This window comes from Colobus angolensis, unplaced genomic scaffold, assembly GCF_000951035.1.
Source record: "Colobus angolensis palliatus isolate OR3802 unplaced genomic scaffold, Cang.pa_1.0 Scaffold12, whole genome shotgun sequence".
Lineage (NCBI taxonomy): Eukaryota > Metazoa > Chordata > Mammalia > Primates > Cercopithecidae > Colobus > Colobus angolensis.
In genome coordinates, this window is record NW_012113141.1 from 17,427,559 (window position 1) to 17,445,057 (window position 17,499).

A 17,499-nucleotide genomic window follows, 5' to 3' on the forward strand; every position below is an offset into this window, starting at 1 on the left:
GTGGAGATGGATTTAAGATACATTTTAAAGATAGAAAGGGCAGAATTTGCTAATAGATTAGATTAAAGGATGAGGGACAAAGGATAGCTCAGTTTGTTAGTTTGAGCAATTGATTCAAAGGGGTGCTATTTCTCTGAGATGAGAAGACAACAGGGAAGGTTCAACTTAGGGGAGGAAGGGAGAATCTGGAGTTCCAGTGAGGCCATGAGAAGTTTGTTAGGCATCCAATGAAAATGCTGAGCAAGCAGTTAGATAGCGATCTGTTCTGAAAAGAGAAGTCTGTTCTGGAGGTTAAATCTGCACATAAAGGGGCAGCTGAAACAATGATAATAGAGAGGAAATGACAAGCATGCACATCTTGTGAATGATTTTAAGGACAACGGTTTTAGTATTTCAACACGTGTAGTGATTACTCTTGGTTTCTCACAAATAGTCTTTAACTTGTACTAGGTTTTTTAGTTTATTTGATTTCAGGATTTTTATTTTTAGGATTAGCTGTTTAAAAACCTTATTAAATGGCTTTTTGCAACTAGAAACATAATCACAATTTGTTGGTGTAATGACTTATAATAATAGATCTCTTAATATTGAACCATCCTTGCATTGATAAAAGAAATCCTGGCCGGGTGTGGTGGCTCACACCTGTAATCCCAGCACTTTGGGAGACCAAGGCAGGTGGATCACCTGAGGTCAGGAGCTCAAGGCCAGCCTGACCAACAAGGTGAAACCCTGTCTCTACTAAAAATACAAAAATCAGCCAGGTTTGGTAGAAGGCACCTGTAGTCCCAGCTACTCGGGGAGCTGAGACAGGAGAAATGCTTGAACCCGGGAGGCAGAGTTTGCAGTGGGCTGAGATCATGCCACTGCACTCCAGCCAGGGCGATCTAGTGAGACTCCATCTCAAAAAAAGAAAAAAAGAAGAAGAAGAAATCCTATTTGGTTCTGATATACTATTCTTCTACTGTATTGCCAGAACTGATTTATAATTCAGTATTCTCTTTGGAATTTATATGCATATATTCATATGTAAAATTGGCTTATAGTTTCCTTTTTAATTTTTTTGAAGATTTTGGCATTATGTTTGTACTAGCCTTATAAATTCTGTTACCCAGAAGAGTTTCCTTAACATCGAAATTATTTATTATTTAAAACTGAGGTTTATCTCTTAGGCAAAACCATCTAAGTTTGGTGCCTTTTTGGATGATAATTTTTAATAATGTTTTCAATTTATCCTATGTTATTAGTCTTTTCAAATTTTCTGTATTCTTGGATAAAATTTAATATTGAATATTTTTCAAACCACCTTTGCAAAATTATGATGGAGAAAATTATGACAGTGAAAGAAATCAGACCTAACTGACTCCACATTGTTTCTAACCTTTAAGTTGTCCTTATTCATTCCTGGGCATAGGCCAGACTTACTTTGGGAAGGAATGTAGTTCATGGTGTGACTCAGAAACAAAATTGATAACACCTCTTTCCAAAAAAGACTCCCTTCTTTCCTGGGGACCAGTCTGCCTTTGCAGGACTAACAAATTAGCTACAAGATTAGAAATTACAGTTTAAGGGTCATGCAACCTCTGGCTCCAAGAGTCTGAACCTCCCCAAATTGCTCCTGAGGGTAACATCACTATTGTAAAACCTAAGATCATTGCTTGAGATATTTTGCAGACCCTGCACTGGATGGATCAGCTGACACCACCCAGACCAGTAATCTGCCTCAACCAGTTCTGTCATTGCACCCAGGAATAGAAGACGTTAAGAAAACTTCACTTTGACCTCCTATGATTCTATTTCCAAACTGACCAGTTAGTACCCCCACTTCCGGAGTCCCCGCCTGCCAAATTATCTTTAAAAACTCTGATCCCTGAATGCTCTGGGAAATTGATTTGAGTAATAATAAAACTCTGGTCTCCCACACAGCTGGCTCTGCATGAATTGTTCTTTTTCTATTGCAATTTCCCTGTCTTGATAAATCAGCTCTGTCTAGGCAGCAGGCAAGGTGAACCCATTGGTCCACAGATTACATTTTGATAGAAAATTGCTAATTTTCTGCACATTTTAAAATGTATTTCTTTGAAGCTAATTGCAATGTTCTCTTACACTTTAAAATATTGTTGTACACTTTGGGTATAGTCCCTTCCTAATATCTACTACCCCACACCCCCCCAAACACACACATGCATGCATGAACTCATGCACACAGACACAGAGTAGGAGCCTTCTATCTTACCTGTCCTTTTGAAGACTAGCTTTTAGTTATATTGATCCTTTATATTATCTTTTTCTATTTCATAAACTTTAAGTCCTTCCTGTTTATTTTGAAGTCTTATTCTAGTTTCCTGTGTTGAATGAAAACAGGTATTTATTTTCAATCTTCTTTTGTTATGAAGGCATCTAAGAACAATATCTTTTCCTCTCAATATACTTTTAGCTGTATTCCATATGTTCTCCTTTCTGTCAATGTGTACATACTTGTAACAGCTATCTTATTTTCTCTTTGAATCAAGGTTTATTCAGAAGAGTGTTTTCTAATTTCCATGGGTTAGTTCTCTCTACCTTACAAATAATATGTTTATGTTACAAAAAAAGCATCAAAGCTATGGACAGTTATAGCAACAAGTACAAATGAGAGTGTCCAGAGATCAACAAGGAAGCATGTGTATGGTCATTTGGGATCTAACTCCACTCTTTACCACCCATGATTTCCCAGAAAAATAGCCTCACTGAAGCTCAGTTTCCTCATTTACAAGATGAAGCTAAGGGGAGTTGATAGTAACATTTGTGCTACAACCCAAAAGAGTTATCATAAGGTTCAAGCAAGGAGATGGATATGGTGACACATTGACAACAGTCGTTTCACCTCGCTGTGCCATGTGAATGTTTACATTTAAAACTAGGCCATTCAGATGTGCAGCAGAAAGTGATTTTAATTTCTGTTTTCCCAGCAGAGAACAACAACCAGAGCTGATTTGTGGAGACAAGAAAGCATCCTGGGTTGTTCTAGAAATAATCAAAGTTGATACTGGAAAAGACAGGACTTGAGAAGGCAGGGGCTTAGAGCCAATAAAAGGTGAATATCAATGTCAATGTCAATTTATATTTCCAGGCCGTTGACACCCGGATATTTGGGTCACGGTCATAACTGATGCAGCAGAGCATATTGATCCAGAACTTGGGTTCTCAGAGTGGCAGAAAGCCTGGTGGCAGAAAGTCACACTACTTTATTATCTGTGTAACTGTGAAAAGTTGCCTACCATCTCTGGACCACATTTTTCTCATATGTAAAATGAAAACAACATGCATATAGCATTAGAATAGTGCTTGGCATAAAGTAAATACTTAAATGTTAACAATAATTACTAATATTAATTAACAAACCAGTCATAACACTACTTCTCTCAGATAGCCCTGTACCACAATAAAATGTACATTTGAAAGTGTTCCATGAGTTACCTTTTTGTTGTTATTTGCTTTAATGAAAACCCACCAATAATCACAAACTTAAACCCATGTAACTGGCTGCACTGGTGTGGGCCTATAGTCCCAGCTGCTTGGGAGGTAGAGGCAGAAGAATTGCTTGAGACCAGAAGGCCACCTTGGGCAACATAGTAAGAATCCGTCTCTACAAACACAACCTCACAGTATTTAAAAGTGGAAAGGAGATAGGGAACATTAGCAGCAAAGATTTAAAAAAGAGAAAAATTATTTCCCCAGGCTTCAGAGACAAAATCCCATCCTGCTACTGAGATGTTCATTTAAAAAGAGAAGACTGTTATGTAAAGATGCTAATCACATTAATCTTTCCAACTCAGAGATCAGTGGGGTTCAGTTTTTCGGAAATCAGGACAGGGTAATGGGTAGACCTGAGACTGGGAGGAGCACAACAAGGCTGGTAGGGACCACCTCAAAAGCACTGAAAGAAAAGCACCAGTTTATAATGCACTACTACACTGCCCCCTTCAAGGATCCCCAATGCCCACTGCCAAGATGAAGGGGCAGCAGGTTGGGTTCCCAAGCCCAGGGCCTGGCTTGCTTCAGAGAGCCCTGCTGTCTGCCCATTAGCATCCCCAATCTCTGCACCTTCAGTGCTCTCTCTTCCTCCAACTTGGCCCAGACTCCATCAATTCCGGGCTGGCAGAATCATATCATTTATTCCAATCATTTAGAAAGGCTCCAATGTGCCACCACTGGCCATGGGCAGACAGAGCTGCAGGCTTTGGAGTCAGGAAATTCTCCAAGTGCTGGCAGATCCTAACCACGTAACTGAATTGGAATGCCATGTGCTCTCTTTCTTTTGCCCAGTTTTGAGTTTGTTCTCACTTACATGCTGTGTCTCCATACTCAGATATACACTTGCCTTCACACACACACACACGCTCACACTCAAGCATGCACACACACAGTCACACAGACTCACTCATTTTGCACACTCGTGCACACATCAGCGTACTTACACACACTTAGATGCATGCCCACACTCACAATCACACACACACACACACACACCGGCGACCACACAGCAGCAGAAGGTATATAGAGAAAGCTGCTTCTAGGATGCTGTGCTCCTGTGAGGGGCATAGTAGGTTCTAACACCAAGGAAGTCCTTGTGTCTCTCTGGGCACTAGGGGTGGGGAGAGAAGTCTGTGCTGTTGTTCTTAAGGTAGGAAAATGCATAAATGATCTGCCTTTGATCATATTGTCTACACATCTCAAGGTACTGCTTTTAAACTGCTTCTTCTGACTTTTTAATCACAACTCTAACAAGCATTATGTTAACATATTACATTAAAATTTTTTGTAAAGGTATCACTTCTGGAAAGCACTTAGGAGAGACAGTCTGTTCCCTCGCCCCCTTTCCAGCACCCCAGACATGCCGCTGGGCCTGTTAATAGCACCTGTTCCTGTTTGGGCAGGTGGCAGCAACTCTATCTTTCTGACTTAGGATTTGCCAAAATCCGGTGCTGGTTGTCAAGGCAGAGCCAGGAAGAGTAATTAATTTTATATCATTATTTTCCTGGATAAATGATGACCACAAGTGTGTATATCTTGCTTCTCCTCCCATCAAGAGGTGAAATGTATGTCCCTTTTTCATGACTAGGGCTGGACAGAGAATTTCTCGACCTGCAGAAAGCACCAGAAGTGGCTCTGGTGTCAGTCCCAGGCCTAGAGCCTGGCAGGTTCTTCTTTTGTGCCCTTGGAGCTCTGTGCCCATGTAAGATGGGCCACTCTGCTGGAGAGAGCACGCAGAGAGGAAGAGACAGCTGGCCAGATGCCGAGTGTTCCTGTCATTACAAAAGAGGTGCCAGGTAGGTAAGTACAGCCATTTTGCTCCTGCCCCAGCCAAGCTCCTGGTTTGTGCTGCCACCAGAGTGACCCCAGTCCACACCACGTGGAGCAGCACTGGGCTGTCCCTACAGAACCTTGCCAGGTTGTAGAATCCCATGCATTAAGGCTCTAAGTTTTGGAGTGGTTTGTTACACATCAATAGATAACTGATATAAAATGCCTACTGGAACTAACGAGGGACTCCAGCTGAAGATCAATGTGCACACTGGCCTCTGTTCTATGATATACATTACTTTGATACCTTATATCTTAAGCCACTTATAAATGGGAATGTATCTAAATATATATCCTAAAAATCTCCCTACAAACCAGATGTAATTATTTCTATTTTACAAGTGAAGAAACTGATGGTTAAAAACCAGCCTAAAGCCACAGTCTAGAAAATAGACTCCGCTACTGAACAACCCAGGTCTATGCAATTCCACAGCTTATAGTTCCTTCTGGTGCATCCTACTGTCCTTAATTATGATTCTCTTGGGACTCTGCCACCTAATAACCTTATACATTTCCAATGCATGCATTAAGTGGGTCATACTGGACAAAAGAAATTGTCAAGTAAAAATCATGTTTCACACAATCGCTAGGAACCTTCTTTGTGTCCTCCAGTTTTGTTGCTACAGAGCTAGAGTAGTGCCCTGATACTGCTTCCATCAAGAACATCTGTAAACCTGATGTTTTATCAGTGATTAGATTGTGTGTTTGGGTTTTTCTGGTTTGTTTCATTTTAGTGGAGGACACCCTGGGTTTTAAGTTGAATGAAGTTCACCAAAACTGATTACGTCTTTCCCCCATCATTTCTCAGTGAAAATAAAAGACAGCAGTCTTGCACCAAATTTTTCCAGGAAAAAAATAAGTAGAATAAGAGTGGGAATGAGAATTAAATCATAGAAGATGAACCACTTTGCTTTATTCGAGATGAAAACAAAATGCTCCTTCAATAAACACTTGGATGAAAAACTCTCCTTATTTTGACCTTCAGAATCCTAGGGGAAGCTTCTCATGGCAAAAGCCCCAGGCCTTGAGCCTGGAACCTTTGACTAGATGTGCACCTGACCAGCACGGGATTAGCAAATGTTCTAGGGCAATGAGCTTTTACTCTTTCTTTCCAGAGCAGTTTGCCTGGTGTACACATGTGGATGTTTGGATGGCCTCTCAGCTGTGTGACTGGTAAGGGGCTTCCATACCAAACCTTCTACCAGCAGCTTGCTGGTGGAGAGGGGAAGAGAAGGGCAGGGGCTTTGCTGTCAGTCAGACCAACCTCGGCTGGAATCCTGTGTCTACCACTTACTGTGTAATCTTGGGGAAGATGCTTAGCATCTCTAAGTTTCTAATCTGTAAAATAAAAACAACCACACCCTTTAATTTTGACTGTAAAAGAGAGGAGCCCAATTCTTTGTCATTGTCTCCCCTATCAAAAACAGGCAGAAACACACACCTTAGTGGGTCCACTGTGGCTGACTGTATCCACTACAGAACAAAGGGAAGGGACGTGTGACAGAGACCAGTATCTATTTCATTTCTCTGTCTTCCTAGTATAACAAATTTTAAAAAGGCCCCAACTTTTTGATGAGCCCATAGTCATCTAAAATAAAGACTAAATTTTCTAGCCACCATTGCTGCTGTCACATAACAAAGTTCTGGACAATGAGATGTAAGTGTATCATGTGCAATCTTTTGAAATATTTTTTTTTGTCTTTTTTTTTTCCTTTTTGTGGAGAACAGGATCTCGCTACATTACCCAGGCAGGTCTCCAGCTCCTGGGCTCAAGCTACCCTCCCGCCTCTGCCTCCCTGAGAGCTGGGATTACAGGCATGAGCCACCGCACCTGGCTTGAAAGATTTTTAAAAGGAGAAGGCCTAGGCCGGGCACGGTAGCTCAAGCCTGTAATCCCAGCACTTTGGGTGGCCAAGACCGGCGGATCACAAGGTCAGGAGATCAAGACCATCCTGGCTAACCTGGTGAAACCCCGTCTCTACTAAAAAATACAAAAAACTAGCCGGGCGAGGTGGCGGGCGCCTGTAGTCCCAGCTACTTGGGAGGCTGAGGCAGGAGAATGGCGTAAACCCGGGAACTTGCAGTGAGCTGAGATCCGGCCACTGCACTCCAGCTTGGGTGACAGAGCAAGACTCTGTCTCAAAAAAAAAAAAAGGAGAAGGCCTGACCTTGTTAGTCTTTTCCTGTTTTATTCTGGTTGGAATGTGGATGTGAAGGCTGGAGCCTAAGCAGCCATCTTGAGCCAAGGGCAGCATCCACAGGATGGCAGAGCAACACGATAGGAGCAGCCTCAGTTCCTGATGCTTGCAGAGGGGCCAAACCTCTTGGTTCCTTTAGTAAAAGAGAAACAAACTTTTTTAAAAAATATTTTTAAACCACAATTATCTCAAGTTTTTCTGTTACCCGCAACTGAACTTAACCGTTACCAGTACTGGAAGTTAACAAGCTTTGTGGTAAATTTGCTCATAATATTTGTTTTCCAAGATGGTTTCTTCCTGATTTCTTGAAACTTGAATCTATTTGACATGCTGCCTGAAGTGTTGTTTGTCTTTCTCAAGCAAGGTCACTGTTGAATTCTCATCCAGTGTGCTTGCTAAAGTCTGTGGTACTCACTGCTCCAAAAACACTCCAGGGAGCCCAGTGGCTTCTGGACTGAAAAGTTAAAGATACAGCTTTGAGAAACTTGCCACATCAAACCACATTATGTTCATTAATAGTGAAAATACTGACATGTTTTAATGTTTACTATGTGCTGAATGCATGGAGTTATCTCATTTAATCATTCCAACAAACTTGTGACTTACTATTCTTGTCATTTCTGTACTGTGAATGGGAAAACCAAGGCTCTTAGCCACTTCAGCAACTGCCTTCTCAAAACAGGGTACTGCTGGAATCAGCCAACAGCCAGGCCCTGAGAATACCATTGCTCTATTTCCCCAAATTCTCTAGTATCTAAGTCTGAAGACAATGCAGGAAAATCTCCCCACTTCTTTGTGCTGCTGTGTGAACAGGGACATGCCCTTTTGCAGCCCTGATTCCTGAGCCCCTGGTTCTGAACCTGAGACAAAATAGGCTCTCACTAAAAACAAGGTCTTTTTTTCTAGTAGTCTCTTATGAGTAACCATCTCCTATCTCACACATAATCTCCCAAGCTGGAGGCATGATTTGGATTAACGTCTGCTCACACTTGATTTATGATATTTCATTTCAAACTCCATTAATCTATCTAGCATTGATAAAGCTTCTGAACTTTGTGTTGCTTCCTGAGATTAGTTTGAATCATGCATTCATACCCTTGATCATTTTTTAAAACCCTGACTGCAGGCTCAGGGATAAACTCCATGCTGTTCTGTAAATTTATCACCAACTTAATTTGGAATTTGTACTTGTCTCCATTTGAGTTACCTGGACCTTCAGTCAAATCCGAAAGTCCAAATCCCAACTAAGATTCTAGTCTTTGAATCCTATAAAAAAATTCTGATGTATAAAAATATCAGATAAGATAAATATTTGGCCTTTTCCATTACAGTCTAAGATGATTTAATGTCAGATAAAATTGACAAATATAGACTTTCATCCCAAAGTAAAATAAAATATCCTGAAATACAGACCCTCTCTCAAAACAGTACTAGTAAATAAAACACCTCAGGTGAGAGTGTACCTCTTATACTGAAACCAGAGTACAGATTGAATATGTTGATGGTGCCTTAAGTACTTAATGGGTCAAGATTCCTGAACACTCACAGCTGAGGAGTTAACGTTTTGGTGGAAGAACTGAACTCCCTTGGGGAAGGCTCGGTGTTAGAGAAGGCTCTGTGTTGGTTGGGTTTGCCTTCCCTTGTCAGCAGCAGTCACAGGTGTATTCCATTGCAGTGAAATATGCCTAGCAAGCTAAGGCCAGTGCAGCTGCAATGGTTTGCAATTACCCTTGAAAAATGAGCAATCTTGAGCCTTGTGTTGGTTGTCCAGAAGTATTAAAAACTGTGTTCTGCCTTACTCTTTTAAAGCTGCCATTCTCACAGTCATTTTGAAAGACAATGTGTGGGCTGCTCCGAATGTCTCTCTGTTTACCAGCCCAAGATTATCAAAGCGACCTGCAGAGTCCACAAAGTAATACTGTGGGTAACCCAGAGCTATTAATGCTCACATTCTTTCCTTGAGACCTATGGGAAATCCATTCATTAATTCACCAAAAATGAATTGAGCCTTCCCTATATGCCAGGCACTGTTCTACCTGCAGTCTATAAACCAGGCCAAACCCTTGCATTCCTAAAGCCTATATTCTAGGTCAGGAATACAGACAATAAGGAACATAGACCAATATATACTGTGTGTGTTAAGTACCTACTGCAGATGCTGTGGGTGCTGCAACCATATCCCTAGGGCATCCACCATCCAGGACAAACTGAGGACTTTCTCTGGCTGTGGCAGGCCAGGTCTCACTAACTCAGTCCTCCATAACAACTGTTTCAGTTAAATGAGTGGTTAAGTTAAATATTAAAAGCCAGTGCCCTTATACAAAGGCTGGGATATAACAAAAGTCCTCCAAGAGTTTTGCCTAGGCCTTTCCTAGGACTTAACACATGACAAAATAAAAAAGGAATTCTTAACAGGACCCCTCTAGGATTAAACAAGTTTTATTGTGGGTCTGAATAAACTCCCCAGGCCTCCCCAAACCTGAAGGAACTCCCCAAACCTCCGTGATTTAGCAGGAGACAAGATAAGGGTAATCACCCCAGCACCTGGACCCATTTAGATTAAGTAAATTTCCTGAAGCTCCAGAGGAAGCTCTTCAGGACTCAGACCTTAGTTATAGATTCAGATAAGTTAATCACTAATGTCTTTAGACGAACGCACACTTACATGTAGATATACAGCTTAGAAGATATGTAAGCTCTGAAAAACTTTGTAATTTTGAGTTAGTCTGGCAATATTTCCAGGCCTTCTCCCCGTAACTGGTTGCAGAAATAAAAACTCTTCCTCCCCAATTCATCTGCGTCTCATTACTGGGCCATGAGAAATAGCAGCCCAACCCTTAGTTTGGTCCAGGAACTTGGCCATGAGAGTATAACAGGCCATTGCAGAGCAGGGCCAGAGTGCTAAGGAATTCATGCCCTAGAAGAGACCCTCAGTCAGGGAAGAACAGAATTTGGTATATTTGCCTCTCACCTCCAAATCCACCTTCATTGGCCTCCTGGAAAAGGACATTTCCCCCTTCTCAGCTGGCAAAATGTTAGACTTTGTCAGTAGAGGGCACTGAGAACCCCTAAGGAGGAATAGGCATCTCCTCCTGGTTCCAGCCCATCTTCTCTGCTTGCCTATCTGGGGCAGGAGCTAGCAGGGCAGGGGCACCAGGGACACCCACACTGCCACACCCAACCTGTGAATTTCAGTAGCACCAATCTCACCAGTAGCTCCTCAGCAGATTCTGCCACAAGATGCAATCCTGGGAACATCTTGCCCCAGCACCCTAGAGGGATGGAGTCTTAGTGAGTCCCACAGGAGCAACACCTTAAAAAGCTTCTCTTTGGTCCAGTGGGCCATGGCCCATGACCCTCTTCAATTAGATCTGGATTTCTGCTCTAAAGAAGGACCTCTTCATGATTTGTTCCTTCTTTGATATTCTGCCACCATCTTAGAGGCAATGGCTGAGCTGTTTCCCTTATCTGTTATTTCTGCATTCTTCATAGTTTTCTCTCTTCTAGGTAATTTCCTTATGTGTCAAAAGATATCTGGGATTTGTTTTAGTCAAGCATGATAAGACATGCAGACATGAAAATGATTGTCATGAAGGAAAAAGTTTATATTCACATATCCCTACAAACAGGAGGCACAGCATGACACCAAGGAAAGCACCAGGATTGGCAGAGGGGAGAGAAGAGAGGCCTCTATTAGGGTTTTCACAGGAAGGAATGGGTAAGGCAGAATAGATATGCTGACTAAGCTTAGGATTGGGTAGTCTGAAAATTTCAAAGTGCTTTGAGATTTAGGGGTGGTCCCTAGTTGTCCAAAACCTCTCTCTAGGGTGATTTTTGGTTTTTGCCACAGATTTTCGTTCCTGTTGTCCAGGCTGGAGTGCCATGGTGCAATCTAGGCTCACTGCAACCTCCACCTCCGGGTTCAAGCGATTCTCCTGCCTCAGCCTCCCAGTAGTTGGGATTACAAGCGCCTGCCACCGTGCCTGCCTAATTTTTTGTATTTTTATTAGAGACAGGGCTTCACCATGTTGGCCAGGCTGGCCTCAAACTCCTGACCTCAGGTGGTCCACCCGCCCCGGCCTCCCAAAATGCTGGGATTACAGGCGTGAGCCACTGCACCTGGCCTCTAGGGTGATGTTTAGGCCATGGGTAATATTGGCTTGATTGATTGAGGAGATGGCTGGCAATGCAGCTCTGGATTGGTGGTTTGTATGTCAATGGTATCCTGACAGAAGAGTCACTGGCCATCTCTAGGAATTAACTAGCCCTGGGAGGGGCAGTCTTTCCAGGATCAAGGCTACAAGTGCTGGAGCATCAAGAATACAGAAAATAAGAAAATACAGTGAATCAACTTATATAGTTAATAATTCTTTATATTAAATTTTCCCTGTTCAAATTACTCTCTGGATTCCGTCTCCTGACTGGTTTGTGATATATAATGTTGTCTTTAATATGTACTTATATATAAGTGATTATTTCCTTCTTTAATTCCAATCTCAAAGTATTAGGGGCATACCCCCCAAGCATCCCAAATTTCTGTAGATTATCTTCACTTTAAGAATCTGAAAATATGTATCTAGAAGCCAGAAAATGATCACATCTTTCTTCTGATAATTCTACTTTTAAGAATCTATAATCTGAAATAATCTGGAGATTGAACAATACTTAGGGCAAGAGATGCTCATCACAGAATTATTTATCTTAGCTTCTCACCCTTCTTTCATAAAACCTTTGTTTTCTTCATTCGCTTATTTATTTGAGATGGGGTCTTGCTATGTTGCCCAGGCTGGACTTGAACTCCTAGGCTCAAGTGATTCTCCTGCCCTAGTTTCCTAAGTAGCTGAGACTGAAGGTACATGCCACCATGTCCAGCTATTTGTATTTATTATGTATCTATTCTCCTTTCATATTTCTAATCCCAACTGAAATGTAAGCTCAATCAATGAGGCAGAGACCATTTCTGTCGTGTTTGTCATTGATCTCCATGAGACTGGAGAGGTCACCAAGAATGAGGAGCCAGGGTAGAAGGAAGGGAAGAGGATGGAGAGACAGAAAATCTGTGGGGAGTGTGAAAGTAAGCCTCTGCTGCCTCCATCCCACACACTCATTAGGGGAGACTGTGTGACTAGAGGGATTTGTGCTGAGCAGAAGCCCCCACAGGTGCATCTGGTACCCACAAGACATGAAGAGAGGAGGAAGACAGTCAACAGGTGCAGCTGGCTAGGAAGGGCAAAGACATGCCCAGACCCACGCATGGTCCAGCAAAGTGAATTATCCTGGAAAAGATCCAAAGCAAAAAACTTCTACCAGAGGTGTGCACATGTGTGTGTCCATGTGTGTGAACACTCACTGGAGGTGTAATTGTGTATGTGTATACACTGACTGGAGGTAGGCGGGGAAGCAGCTGCACCCGTACACGATCACCTGCTCTGGAAGATTAGACTGGGCAGCACGGACCACCTGAGTCACAAGGCAGGCAGGACTGAGTGGTGACACCTGCAGCAGACAGGACTGAATAAGGGAGTGTAGATATCCCCCTCAGAGCAACACCAGAGGCCACAAGGAAGCCCGTTCCCCACTCCTCTGAACTGCAGCCCATCACTGAAGGGGACTCTGCAGGGGGAGGGCAGCAGCATGAAGGCCACAGCCGGTCCTGCACGGAGACTGAGAAGAGAATCTTGAAGCCACCTGGGAAACTGCTGGCTCAGGCTTACTGTTTGTGAAGGGCCAAGGTTAAGTCTCCCCCGACTTCACAGAAATGAGGGCTGGGAATGAAAAACTAATTTACGCTTTGAAACTAACAGGGGGTTCCATGGTGCTCTCCAGTGTTGTGGAGTGTTACAACTGCTCAATTTGCACGTGTTACATGTGGCCTTTGAGAAGTGTTTCCCAAACTACAGTTGTGTGTGATATTAGGCATCACTGTTATAATTTTTTCCAAATCTCGGTGCCACTTATACTATTATTTATTGAATATTTTTCTTTACCTCAACTTGCATTTTTACTTAGCTCCATTCTAAGCAATAAAATATCATGGGTTTGCTGTGCTCATTATACTTTTATCATTCTATTACATTTAAATAAATACCTACTTACACCTGTTAAAATAAAAGGTATGATCTTTATACTATTTAATATCATCTCACATACCACTCATAAGTGCCACCCATTTTGGGAAACATGGTACTACATAGTGTGTGAGGCCCCTCACTCTATCCAAACCATGTGAATGATCAGCAGTGTTCTCTAGTAAATGTCAGAAAGGCTAAGAAAGATTCCGTGAGCTGTTGGCATTTTCCTGATGGAGAGGAAGATACTATGCCCTGTTTTAAGACTTTCTCTTGAAAAAACATTGATCACTGAAAACATCTGGAAGTATCAACAACTAAAAAGGGAGCGGCTAGCTACTTCCATTTCCCTTCTAGGATAACAGCATCCCAAGTGAGGTCAGCTTGGACGGAATAAGACCCACAATCTTTGGTGTTATCAAAAGACATAAAGGGAAGAGAACAATTAAAGCAATTACAATATGTAAACAATTTAGAGAGTCAGCACGCTGTTGCATTTAGTGTGGTGGAAGCGACGCTGAAACCAAAGAACAAGAGGCCCTCCATCCCCATCTTGCCTCTGCCTCTTATCAGCTATCCCGGAGACCTTCAGGTAAACCTCTTCCTCCGAGTGGAACTCAGATTGTTTCTTCTATGGTGAGGGGGTTGGATTAGATCAACAATTCTTAAGCTAACATTATTGGATAGGCATCATTACCTACTAGTGCCCTAACAGGAAATAAATATGCAGTAGCAATCAATTTTTCTAAATTCTGTTACTCTCCTGTAAAAAAATGCAACCACTGAATAAAGTGGTCTCTAAGGCATATTCAGAAGCCAACATTCCATTCAAGGTTTCATAGGGTCATCCAAGTGAGGAATTTTGGGGAAAGCGGTGAGGTCAGGCCAGGCACAGTGGCTCATTCCTATAATCTCAGCACTTTGAGAGGCCAAGGAGGAGAATGGCTTGAGCCCAGGAGATCAAAATGAGCCTGGGCAACATGACAAAACACCATCTCTTCAAAGAAAAAAAAAATTAGCCAGGCATGGTAGCACATGCCTATAGTCCCAGCTATTTGAGAAGCTGAAGTGGGAGAATCGCTTAAACCCAGGTCGAGGCTGCAGTGAACCATGATCCCACCATTGTATTCCAGCATGAGTGACCAAGTGACACCCTATTCCTCCTACTACCCAACAAAAAAAAAAGACATTGGTGGGGTCCGGGAGCAGTTAAAGTAACCATGGCGCTCACCAATGAGCAGTGATTGGTATTGATATATCCACTATGGAGGCGGATGGGGTTCTTCCTCCTGCCCGTGGAGGGGAAATTCGTGGTTAAATATATGAAAACTAAAGCTTCACCTCAAATGCATTTCCACACCTCCTCTCCCTTCCTTTTCCTCCAGCTGAATCTCTGAGTAGGCTTCCTCTGGAAGCACTCAGGCCCAGCCCAGAGGCGCTGCAGGAGTTAAATCATCCTGACTCTGCCTGTCTGGCCTACGAGCTGCAGTGCAATTGGAAGCCTATCAGGTTCCAGGGCACAGATTTTCTCTTAGGTAATCTTACTTTTGCATTTTCTGCTCTGCAAAACATGTTCAAAACCAATAATAACATTTGACTTTCTATTGACAGAGGCAAGGCTTTCAAGATGCACAACATTGCTTGAAGATTCATAGTCACCTGAATTTTCACTTTTCACTCCTATAACCATGGCCTTGGTTTTTTTATCTTGACAAGCATATCTCCCTCTACACATGTTTGTGTACCATAATCCCTTGTTGCTCTTGTGTGACCTACCTTAGAATGGTAGGTAGCTTCAGGGTGCAGGGATAACTCCATGCCTCTGGTAGGGGCTGAACACACCTAATTCAATTGCATATGATTTAGTTGTGTAGCGGGCTTAATGCAGGCATAGTGTATTAGTCCATTTTCATGGTTCTGATAAAGACATACCCGAGACTGGCCATGCACGGTGGCTCATGCCTGTAATCCCAGCACTTTGGGAGGCTGAGGCAGGTGGACCACCTGAGGTCAGGAGTTTGAGACCAGCCTGACCAACAAGGTGAAACCCTGTCTCTACTACAAATACAAAATTAGCCAGGCTAATCCCAGCTACTCAGGAGGCTGAGGCAGAAGAATCACTTCAACTCGGGAGGTGGAAGCTGCAGTGAGCTGAGATTGCACCACCGCACTCCAGCCTGGGCAACAAGAGCAAAACTCCATCTCAAGAAAAAAAAAAAAAAAAAGACATACCTGAGACTGAGCAATTTACAAAAGAAAAGAGGTTTAATGGAGTCACAGTTCCATATGGCTAAGGAGGCCTCACAGTTATGGTGGAAGGTGAAAGGCACATCTTACATGGTGGCAGACAAGAGAGGAGAGCTTGTGCAGGGAAGCTCCTCTTTATAAAACCATCAGTTCTTGTGAGACTTATTTGCTATCATGAGGAATAGCATGGGAAAGACCCACCCCCATGATTTCAATCACCTCCCACTGGGTTCCTCCCACAACACATGGGAATTGTGGGAGTTACAATTCACGATGAGATTTGGGTGGGGACACAGCCAAACCATATCACATAGGCACATTTAATCTACCCCAAAGACCTCTTCCAGGCTTGCCTTAAAACCAGAAGATGGACCCAGTTCCCCTGCAGCAACTAGAAAGGGGCTAATTTCACTCTTATTCTCTTCAAAATGATTTTGAGCTCAGAAATGAAGACCCTCATCCAGGCCAAACTGGGGTATTCCAGCAAGTAGGGTTCTGGTCTCAGACTCCTGGCCCAGCACTCAAGGCCATGCACAAATCAGCTCTAGTGCCCCATCCCCACCCATGCCCCCTCCACAGGCCCTGGTGGACCAGTAAGAGTTAAAGCTAAGTAGGTACCATTCTAAGCACTGTACAGCTATTGGCTAACTTCACACATAGGACAATCCTGTGAGAAAACAGTATGGTCACCACCATTTTACGATGGAGAAACACTGAGACAGAGAGAGAATAAGCAACTTGCCTAAAATCACAGGGATTCTCAGCAGTGGAGGTGATATGTAAACCCAGGTAGCCTGCCTCCCATACCAGCTTGCTCACTCTCATGGCATGGAAATGTGTCCACCTGCTGAGCTCTTGACCTGCTTTCACTGATTGTAGCACAAAAGCACAAGCAAGATCCAACTGCAAAGAACTGTGACTCAGTTCTGGTAAAATCCCTCCTCCTACCCATGAAAGGCAGGCCAGAGAGTCATAGCCCGGAAAAGGCTGTATGTAAGACCAAGAGAAATGAGGGTAAGGGTGTGGGATAGCCTGTGAGCACTGGCCCTGAGGGGGTTCCTCAGGCAGGAGGGACACCTGCCTGCACCTGCTTACGCCCGCTGAGGCTGCCTGCCCTGTGAAACTGAGGCTAAGCGAGATGTACATCTCTACTAGGGTATTCCAAATAGAAACATCCTATGTGACAATGACTTTTTCCCTGTATAGTATTTATTACTAAGTCTGAATCATTTTCTTATATGATTTGCCAGTAAACTCTGAAATGTCTTATTTTCTGATGGAGACACTGTTTTCTCTCCCTCTCTCCCTTACACACACCAGTTAAACTGGGTAATTCCTAGTGCCTGCCCACGCCTTCCTGCAAGTGCTTCCTCCACCTAGAACTGCACTTAAACTACTGTAACTGTGCGCCAGTGTCCTCTCTAGTATTGAAAGTCATGCTCAAATGCTACCTACCCAGCCAGATGTGGTGGCTCACACCTGTGCTGGCTCACCTCAGCACTTTGAGAGGCTGAGGTGGGACCAGCACTTGAGGCCAGAATTGGAGACCAGCCTCGCCAATGTGGCTAAACTCCATCTGTACTAAAAATAGAAAACATTTAGCCAGGAGTGGTGGCGCATACCTGTAATCCCTGATACTCAGG

The 17,499-nt window shown here is 43.1% G+C and overlaps 1 pseudogene; it reads left to right on the plus strand.

Moving 5' to 3' along the window:
- The first annotated feature begins 6,479 nt into the window (after nt 1–6,479).
- Nucleotides 6,480–17,499, plus strand: part of LOC105503104 — a 118,954-nt pseudogene continuing 107,934 nt past the window's right edge.